The 11,161-nt window shown below is 40.4% G+C and overlaps 1 long non-coding RNA gene across 1 annotated transcript in view; it reads right to left on the reverse strand.

Moving 5' to 3' along the window:
• The window catches only part of LOC104138000 (uncharacterized), a 34,442-nt gene extending 23,749 nt beyond the window's left edge, over positions 1 to 10,693 (reverse strand). The window contains exons 1-2 of the long non-coding RNA XR_692858.2: positions 10,574 to 10,693; positions 5,595 to 5,635 (exon numbers count right to left, since the gene is read on the reverse strand). This is a non-coding gene — a long non-coding RNA (uncharacterized lncRNA). The remainder of the gene's footprint in view (positions 1 to 5,594; positions 5,636 to 10,573) is intronic.
• Positions 10,694 to 11,161: the final 468 nt, after the last annotated feature.

Genomic DNA, 11,161 nt, shown 5'->3' on the forward strand with positions numbered 1-11,161 from the left:
AGTTGAAAATCTTTTTCATTAAACTAAAAAAGCAAAGTCTTGGCATCCTTCTATGGGACACTCTAAACAGAGCCAAATATTGAAATTTTACAAGCCTAGAAGTACTGCTAGAAAGGAATGTTTGCTGACTAACACTGCTCTTGTCCTCTTCATATGACCTTGTCACTGACTGCCATCCAAAAGCAGGAAAGAAACCCTTTGTTGAGTTCTCCATTTCCTGCTCCATGACCAACTGACCAAGACTGCCTCACCCTTACTCTACTCATCACATAGCTGTTACTGCATTTTCAGGGAGACTGTTATGTCATGCATGCAAGCAGCTAATCCTGACCTGTGGCTCTACTAAAAAGATAACTACATGAGAAATTTCAGAATGCTACAGATAACTAAAGGACAGTAATGTTTATGCATGTACCCTGACCTGTGGCACCACTAACAAGATAGCAACATGAACACAGCAGAAAACTGCACATAAGAAAGGAGTCTACTGGTTTTCCAAAATGATTACCAAGAGGAAAAGGTGAATGATGAAGCAAACTATGCGCTCAGGCAAGGTTCGAGGGTCTCTGCTGAACATCGCTGCACCTGACCAAAGCAGCCTGAGGAACATGAGCAAAGCAGCAAAGTCTCCTCCTGCAGGGAGGTACTGGACATCCTGAAATCCTAATAGAGGCTGTAGCAGCAACTGGCTTAGATTTTTAGCCTATCTGTCTTCGAAAACCTAGAGAATAAAGGCAGTGAGAGGACGGCAGGCCTAACAGTCAAAAAAGCACAGTACAGTATATCTGTGTGCACAGTATCCTGAAGATTGCCATGCGAAGAGAGTCACACAGATGTGAAGGAGCCCTGTCTGAACCCTAAGATGGCCAAAAGCAATTTAACTATGCTGTGTGCTATCAGCCTGAGCTGAATATGCTCTATCATGAAGAAACACAGCAGGACCACCAGACAAAACTTTGATGAAAGTAAATCTTACAGTGGAGCACTCCCTAGGAAAAGCACAGAGTGCATACCCCTTTGAAACCGGATAGGAAAATAAAGTGCTTACATAAAAAGGCAGATTGCATCCATTAGTAGCCCTGCTGTTGAAAACATAGGGAACTATTATACATTTTTTTTGCTGAAATTTAAGCAAAAGTTCTTCATTGTTCCTCAACAAGCATCACTATCTGCTACCAGTTTTACTTTGATGTAATGATGTATAAGTGCTTATTATGTAGCTACATATTCTGCAGTGTTTAGAGTGGTTAGGAAACCTCTAATATTATGTATAAGGTCCATTCTGAATATGAAAAGGAAATAGAAATCACTCATAATCATAAAGGGTTTACCAGACTAGGCTAGAGTGGTTTTACAGTAGTATTTCATAAGCCAAACTTGCAGAGATGTTATCCTTTGGTTTTATCTCTCCAAGATAAAAATATTAAGGGAAATAGGGCCAGATGCATCAAACTGTACTCAGACAATTGATTATGAGTAATAAGGCTTTACAACTGTTGTAGAAATAACAAAACCTACAAAAATAGCAATAAGAATACTGTTAAAGTCATTCAGTAAACTGCAAGAGGAACCAACATACTATATATGTAAATAACACGGAGGCAGATGATTTCTGTCCTATGATATTTAAATACTGCTGTATGAATGGGAGTTGGGGGAGGGATTTGAAGTTGTTACTGCTTCACAACAGAGAAAAATTGCTGAAAAAGGTGTTAGCAAGAGCGGAATATTATAGCACCATTAACACCTTCCCTTTACTATCTCTGTTAACACAGGCCTTGGTTACTTTCATTCAGCAATATTTTACACCTTAAGTACTACCATTATTTAAGAATATGAATGTGTCTATTTGAGGAGAAAAATACTAACAGCTACAGTATTCCGGCTCACTGTACAGATGGATTTAAGCAAAATTCATACCATTATATCATCTTCACTCCAACTCTGAAAAATAAAACTTCTTAACCAACGTTACAGAAAGAAATCTCATGGTTAGTGTGTTTTATAAATAATACAATGTTCATTTTGCTCATCCATTACCTGTTTGACACTACTTTTCCAACCTCTTATTACAGGCAGTGAGAATCTTGTTGATACATTCTACAAAGCTGAGACTGCTACTATCGACCTAACTAGTGATGGCCACTAACTAACGTGTTTTCATCAGAGAGCTGAAGCAGGGTCTAGACTTTGACCTTTTTCACAGGATCTCCACTTCATGGCAGCTGAAATATTATAGCTACATCTGCTTCATCAAGCAGTGCAGACCAGTAAGAACGGATAAGCAGAGCAATAGGCTTGTTGAGGAGAATCTGATACCCACATTATACACATTGCAATTTTTCACTTGGATTAGTTCTAGGCTAGTCCCGTGAAATTAATGTGTTTGCAGCTGGAGTACCTCTAGGTGTACTCCTGGAGATTCCATTTCAGGTGGGCTTCAAGATGAATTTCAGCACAATGAATGCAGTTCACATACTCTGTGGCATGAACAGAAGTGCACTAAGGAAGGAGATTCTCTTCAAAATGATATTTCTGATCAGCACTGCACTACTAATGCAGAGGCCCCATGCATAAGCACCAAAATGTAGATATTGCAGTCAAGACCTGAATTGCACCCTGGCTTCAACCCTTTTGCCTATAAGCAGGCACAGAGCACCATTCCAGACGTTATCAGAGGTCTGTCTGCCCTCCAGCTGTCATTGCAGAAAGGCCTAGGACTCCTGTAGCACCTGTGCTGTATCTGTTAGCTCCATGTGGCTCTTTCAGGTCACCCTCAGGCATCTCACAGTTTCATACGGACAACCGAATGGAGACATGGGTGTCTATAAAACTGGGGAAATAAGGTGAAGATCACTTTTGTGCTCACTCTTTTAACTACTTGACTCTAACTTTTTAATGGCAGCAAATGGCACAGCTATGTGGCAATGATGTATCCCTTTACGACACTGACTGCAGCAATGTGCAATTTTTACTAGCTCTGAAAAAATGAGTTCAAATACTCCTGAGAAAATCTCATCTATTAATACTGAAAATAGAGAATTCTAGTGAGAAATTATAATCAGCAAAAGCCACAATATTTTAAGTATATTCCATATTCCTATTGGGTGGCATATATTGGCATATTGATGAAGGTGTGGCACAAGGTTCAGCATGTGCTGGAATTGAGTGGGACTAATCTGAATAGGTGACAGGATCAAAAAATGTTAGATTAACAGGGAAAACTTATGTATCTTATCACAGGAAAAGCTATAAATAAATTCAAAAAATTTGCTTCCACCAAATCCTGAAAGCTATCCTTTGCAAATAAGCCCTCTGTACAGATTTAATAATATGGCCATCATGAATTCATCATTAAACAAATTCCAGGAAATACATATTTAAATTAGTTTATTAGTTAGTTTATTTTTTAAGTTGTAATTATTACCCAGATACATTTTTCAATTTAAGCAATTACTGAATATAAACTACATATTCAAAACATAATAACTTGTTTTACATAGTCAACAATGGAATGTATACCGTATCTCAGAAGTCACAAACCAATTAATCAAAGGAAAAAAAAAATACACAAGGATTCCACGTCACAAACGAAGGATAAAAAAATCTCAAGCAGGATAAAGTAGTAAGCAGAATCACGATTTACTTACACTCATTTCCAGCAAGTGAGAGAAAGATGCCTACTGAGAATATAAATAAGGCAAATCAAATACCTCAAGATGTATCTGAAGAAATTCTTGACTTATCAGACAATGAACTTGGTTTTTGTGATGAGAATGCTAATTAATCCATTTGTAATGCAGATAGCAATAAGAATGATAAAGTGACTCTGTTGGAAAGGTGTATCCCATCCTTCAATAAAAGGGTAATCAGAAATTCAAGTGATGAGAAAAAAAAAGTCAGCTATCTGGATAAGTAGTAGAAACACAACAACTCTGAGACCAAACTTTGATAATATCAGTATTGAGATGCTAAGAGATTACTGTATGGAATTAACTGTTTGAACCCACGCTTACCTCTCCAATTTAAACGTGGAGTAATGCATTAGGATGTGATCCTGCAAATGTTTACATGAGTTACATCATGCATAAGCATAAATTCAACCTCAGATTTTATATACTGCTTCTGTCCAAAATCTCCTTTGTTTCTGTGAAAACTCCTCATGGATAACTAGTCATCAGACAAGACTCAGTGAGACTAAAGGGAGATCTTAATCTTCCATGCTGAAGCCTTCAGCTCCCTTCTGTATACTATGGACCGCACGATCAAATCTACAACCAAACAGTCATCTTTGACTTTGATCTTTCTAATCTGGCACACTTATTTTCCTCCATTTAGTATATCTAAGATAGAGTCTTTCCTAACTGTCTGCATAATTCTAGTTTTTACCCAGCCTCATATCATTTTACTTTTGAGTATGATGATACCTGCCCTGGTTGTCAAGACTGTCAGTTGTCCTGGTGATAACCATTCCGAATGTTGCTAAAAGATCATTTTCCTAGCTTGAAATGGCCTTATCCTGTTTCTTGCTGTCTTCCAATGACCCCTCTTTTCCATCACATAAACAGCTTATCTTCCCTTTCAAAAATGTTTGCAGTTTATTGTCTCCCTGCTCAGGCTCTCTCATTCAGGGCTAAAAGATTAACTTTCAGTAGCATCAGGTTCATGTAATCAGTTTCTATTTCTAAGTGGTAAGATTTTTCAAGCAATTTTGCTTCTTTTGGAGAAGAAATTTCCCTATCAATATCAGCAAAGATGCTTTATGTTGCACTTAAGACTCCCTTCTGCTTTAAAATCCTCCAAAAAAGTACCAGAGTCCAGCTGTTGGTATTCTGAAATGAGCACTATCCTGTGGTTTCCATTCCCCATAGCATCCCACCTTTCTTCACTTTCTCTATCTATCTTGCTCAGAAGCCCTCTGAGTCAGGGCTTCATTTCTGTTTATATAGCACATTTAGAACTCAGGGGTCCCTGACTCTGACTGGGCTTCCTTAAGCACTAAGTTAATGCAATTAACACGTTAACCTAGTGTATGAGCAATCTTACTGACTTCCTTGGGCATATTTACATATTTGAAATTAATCATATGCAGAAGCACTTAGGGGTTTGGGTTCTTATATTGTAGCAAAACTATTAGAAGTTTTGTGGGGTTTTTTTTTCAATAAAAAGGAAGTAAATGGTTTAGCCTATAATCCTTTTATTAGCCCTTTCTGAGTAATATGTTAAAAAATCAGAACGCCAGATCATCCCTTGGTTTACTGTGCCACAGGATTTGTCTCCCACTCTTCAGAAAGCCCTTGAAATTACTTTTGAAGAGTAATCAGGTTGCAAAGTCTTGTGAGGTCGATTTTTCCATATGCTAACAGTGACCACAAATTTTGCATATCAAAGCAGCAGTTGCCTGGCAGCAAGCAGTAATATTTCTTTCAGTTAAGGACAGAGGACAAAAAGAGAAAACATAATAGATCAAATTTAGGACAAAAAAAATTAGGTTTTATCTGTCATAAAAGATAAAACCTTGTAATTAGTGCACTAGGATGTAAATAAAACATCTAACCTCTACATTCTTCAGTAATATAATGAGTTATACTTACAAATTGTACATGTCCTGTTGAATGATAATTAGTTGTTAAACCTATGAAAAAAGTATAAGAACATCCAGTTATGCCATGCTGCTTGATATTGACTATTAGGGAAAAAAAAAAGAGCTAATTTAGAATCCCAATTGGATGTATTAGATATTGGTGAGTGCTGAAGTGTTCTCTATTACCACAGTAATATTGTTTAATAGCATTTGAAGTGAATATATTTACTCATCTCTTTTTATGTGACAATCTTCTTTAGCTTGCATATATTAACACATAGTTTTTGGAGTCAACTAAAATAAAATGAGTCTTTCAAAAATGCTTTTTAAGCAAGTGCTAGGAGTTATTCCTGGAGAAGATCATGAGTGTACCTAGTAAAAAGGATTGTAGCATAACAAGCCAAGGTAATTCCATGTGATATCATCTTTGACCTAGGCATAAACCATGTGCATACTGTTATGTGATAAGTGGTTACCTAACTAGAACCTTTCACTGCTGTATAGCAGCTCCATGTGCCCAGTGGAAGTGGTTGAAACCCACCTGGCAAGGGACAGAGGTCTCTGTGTTCATGACTGTAGGCACAAACACACACCCCTATGAATGGGACAAGACCAGAGAGAGGAGGAAGGAAGGAACCCAACACCAACCTGGTCGCCTTCCCCTCCAGACCTGGGGTTGACCAGGCCCCTGTCCTGCCCTGCCCTGCCCTGCCTGGGGGAGGCCATACCACGTTGGCCAACACAAGGGCACCAAATGGACCAAGCAGAAGTATAGCATTGTTTGTATAGCATTGTACAAAGTCTGAGGAGACAGGCCTACATGTTCAAAGATTTATTTGTGGGGTTGGTAGTTAATGGCATGCATCGACTCTGATGCTAAAATTTACTTTCAAGGAAAAGGAAAAGCACCATGAAAACAAAAATGAAAATGAAAAAAAAAAGAGAGAGGGGCAGTAAGGCAAAGGCAAAGACATAGGAAAAACTCTCCCCAGTGACCAGCCAGCAAAAGAACCAGTGGGGGTCTCCTCCACTCATCATCTTCATCTGTACATCTTCTTCAGTGCAGCTGTTTCCCTGAATCCTGAATATTGGGTTAGAGATCATTTGTGCAAACTTGACATCCACAAATCCATGGGCCCTGACAGGATGCACCCACGAGTGCTGAGAGAGCTGGCGGATGTTATCGCTAGGCCACTCTCCATCCTCTTGGAAAGGTCCTGGAGATCAGGAGAGGTGCCTGAGGACTGGGAGAAAGCCAATGTCATGCCAGTCTTCCAAAAGGGCAAGAAGGAGGAACCAGGAAACTACAGGCCTGTCAGCCTCCCCTCCATCCGGGGAAAGGTGATGGAACAGCTCCTCTTGAAGGTCATCACTAAGCATGTGGAGGACAAGAAGGTGATCAGGAGTAGTCAGCATGGATTCACCAAAGGGAAACCATGCTTGACCAATCTGACAGCCTTCTCTGATGGGATGACTGGCTGGGTAGATGAGGGGAGAGCAGTGGATGTTGTCTGCCTGGACTTCAGCAAGACTTTCGACACTATCTCCCATCACATCCTCCTAGGCAAGCTCAGGAAGCATGGGTTGGATGAGTGGACCGTGAGGTGGACTGAGAACTGGCTGGATGGCAGAGCTCAGAGGGTTGTGGTCAGTGGTGCAGAGTCTAGACGGAGGCCTGTAGCTAATGGCATCCCCCAGGGGTCAGTACTAGGTCCTGTCTTGTTCAGTGTATTCATCAATGACCTGGAGGAAGGGACAGAGTGCACCCTCAGCAAGTTTGCGGATGATACTAAACTGGGGGGAGTGGCTGACACACCAGAAGGCTGTGCTGCCATTCAGAGGGACCTGGAGAGGCTGGAGAGATGGGCAGAGAGGACCCTTCTGAAGTTCAAGAAAGGCAAGTGCAGGGTCCTGCACCTGGGCAGGAATAACCCCCCCATGCAGCAGGACATGCTGGGGGTTGACCTGCTGGCAAGCAGCTCTGCAGAGCAGGACGTGGGAGTGCACATGGGTGCACAACAAGTAAAGCATGAGGCAGCAATGTGCCCTTGTGGCCAAGAAAGCCCATGGTATCCTGGGGTGCATGAGGCAGAGTGTTGCCAGCAGGTCGGGGGGAGGTGATCCTGCCCCTCTCCTCAGCCCTGGGGAGGCCTCACCTGGAGTACTGTGTCCAGGTCTGGGCTCCCCAGTACAAGAGAGCCCTGGCACTACTGGAGAGAGTCCAGCAGAGGGCTACAAAGGTGATGGGAGGACTGGAGCATCTCTCCTCTGAAGAAAGGCTGAGAGAGCTGGGCCTGTTGAGCCTGGAGAAGAGAAGACTGAGAGGGGATCTGATCAACATGTATTAGTATGTGAAGGGAGGATGTCGAGAGGATGGGGCCAGACTCTTCTCCGTGGTGCCCAGAGACAGGACAAGAGGCAACGGGCATAAACTGAAACACAGACAGTTCCGTCTGAACATGAGGAAAAACTTCTTCGCTGTGAGGGTGACAGAGCATTGGAACAGGTTGCCCAGAAAGGCTCTGGAGTCCCCTTCGCTGGAGATATTCAAAACCCACCTGGACGCAATCCTGTGCAATGTGCTCTAGAGGTCCCTGCTTGAGCAGGGAGGTTGGACTAGATGATCTCCAGAGGTCCCTTCCAACCTCAACCGTTCTGTGATTCTATGAAAATATAAAAATATTATTCTTTTTTTCACATTTCCACAAATGTTGTTTCAGGCGTATGAACCTAGTAGCACATAAATGCTTTAAGAAGGATACTTTATGCATATAATATAAAGGGTCATCAATCCTGCATAAAGAAAAGGACTAATGTGAAGACAAAGTCTATCAAGCTCAAGATATGTCTACACTGCCAAAGTAATATAAGTTGGTTATCCTTGAGTTACTCTTCTGCAAATAGCCTAGAGTGGTTAGAGTAGTCACAGTGCACCCTGATACTTCTACGGATCCATGCCCATGCTACACTGTCCTATGCTTGAATTTTTTGAGTCATATTGACTTAGTTATTTTATCTGTGCATAGATGAGTCTCTCACAGTACATTCCTAGTGAACAGTGAGAGGACTAGTCTGACTTTTGTAGGTAGCTAGAGGAAATTGTGCAAAGTTTGAGAGATTAGCCTTGTTCAAATAGATGCATAGTGCAGGGGTCACATTGACACAATTTCCCATGAAATCACAAAGTTCCTATTATAAACAGTGGAAAGTAAGGCATTGAAACAGGAGTTAGAAACTGAATGCCATTGTAGCCGGTGCTGTTAGAAGCAGAGAAATTATAGCATTTCCAGTTCTTGTCCATAGTAGACAGTTCATATCACAGCTCAGGAAAGATAAGAATTTTTGCATGACATAAGTGAAATAAAAATAGAGGAGTTTTACTACAAATTTTAAAATGAAATAACTTTGTTCATAGCAGGTGTTTCTTTACCCCATAATATTTATTTTATAATCTTAAGATTTCATAAGCATGTTTAAAGCTACCATAAATCTGGGCCTGCATATGCTTTAGTATTATTTTTTGATCATATCAAAATGTCAAATAAAACAACATCGTGAAATAGGCTAGGTGATGCTATGCAGTCTAACAAGTGAGAGACCACAGGAGATTCGGGGAACCTTGCCTCCATTTTCAATGCAGTCAGGGGCCACTTAACCTTTACATGCTTTGTTTTCCTACCAGTGAAATGACAACTTTTGCTTTGTAAAGAAAGATCATCCCTACCTACAGAGAAAATAAAACGTTAGAAGAGTTCAACTACTGCTGACATAGGTCCTTCACCCATCAGATTTTGGGGGCAATGGGCTTCAGTGGGAGCAGGGAGTCCCTATGCTTTTTCTTCTCTGAGAGCTGAAACACTGTAAAATTATTTGGCTTAAGCAGTGACAGCTTTAAAAGGCTGAAATAAACACTTTAAACATTACAATGATTATCTAAATCCTGCCTAGTGATCTAGAGAATGTGCTTTCACAGACCAATATATTAATTGTACTATAGGTCCAAATATCACAAGCGTATTCATACTTTTGACAGTGCAAGACAGCAGCTTAATGCAGGAAAAAAGGGGTAATCTCATAAGAATGTCAAGTTCTAAGCATCCACCCCTTCTTTCTTTTCAGTAACATATTACTGAAACATATTCCTTACTTTGCTCAGCCTGGCCTATTATCAACAAACAGTATGTAATATACATGTTCATGGGTTTATAATGAAGGAGTTTAATAAATGGTTCTTCTTACATAGATGCTTGGAATTAAAACAAAAGGCTCAAAAGCTACAATTAACAGAGACAAGTAACCTACAATTTTTCCAACTCCTATAGCAATTTTGATTATTATCCACTGCACATTTGATTTATTGCCATTTTCTGTGACCTCTTCACGGCAGAGACTAAAGCTTCATTGTCAATGCAACAGAAGCACCATGTGGTTTCATTAACACCAGAGACTTACCACATTAACTTCTCACAGTTGAAAAGTTTGGGGCTACTGCCCCAACAAAACATAGACTATTAAACATTCTTCTTCAGCAGTTGCTTTGCACATGAAATACTTGAGCTTAGTATCTGTGATATCTATAGCTACCAAATGAATTGCTATCAACTGAGAGTCCACGTGCTGTATTAATACCAGCCTCTGGCCAGATGAGATTCCAGAATTGTTTAATGAAGAAAAAGAACAGCATATTTTAAAAACAAAGCTAGAACTACATACGTAGCTCAGCTAAGGAGTGGGGTATGTCTTAGCTTGCGATTTGTGTACGGAATATCCTGTAAAAAATGAGCAAGCAGGAAACAATTTTAGTAGGCACGCTGAATTTGCTGCAGTTTCTCTCTACAGGGACAATATTCTGAGGTCCTAGTCTCCTGTGTGTGTGCAGAAGTATGAGATCTCCTGATTTTTGAAATAAAGATGTTTAAGTGAGCCCTAAACCGTGACCAACTTCAAAAGCCTGGGTTTTGCAACAAGAACAGCATGCAGGATTAGTACCTTATTTTAGTGCCCGTTGCCATGTTTAGACTCTTGATACTTTTTTCATTGTTCCTCTAAGATGGGTCGCTTAATGCTGTTGCAAGTGAAGGATTACGAGGAGGAGAAATTTGGTGAAGAGAGCTGCTGGAGGGAAAAGAAGGAGCAGAAGTTGTATTTCTGTAGCTGACACTTTAAATATGACAGTGCTAATACACGATGTAGCTTGGCAAAAATTTATCACTCAAGACATTTAAAGAAGGCATTTAAAGTGTAAATATGAGGAGCAGTGCTAGAAGTATCATCAGGATCTTTGCCAGTCACTCTGTGAACTATCAGGAACTTATGCTGCCCTTGTGCTGGATTTCTGTGGAAGCAATGAGGGAGGGGAAAAAAAGGCTTTCAGGGCCCTAGCCATCCCTGAGGTACATCTAGCAAGACAAGGCAGGATCCTTCTGTCAACATTTGGAACCTGTAAAAGTGCTCAAAGGACATTTAGACAGTAAAGGTGCATCTTGTTAAAGCAGAGGCAAAAGTGATCAATGGATCCTCTCAAGGACATGGAGTGAGACAAGAAAGTTCAGCCTCACTCTCTAGAATTCATTACAC

Source organism: Struthio camelus, chromosome 1 (assembly GCF_040807025.1).
Source record: "Struthio camelus isolate bStrCam1 chromosome 1, bStrCam1.hap1, whole genome shotgun sequence".
Classification (NCBI taxonomy): domain Eukaryota; kingdom Metazoa; phylum Chordata; class Aves; order Struthioniformes; family Struthionidae; genus Struthio; species Struthio camelus.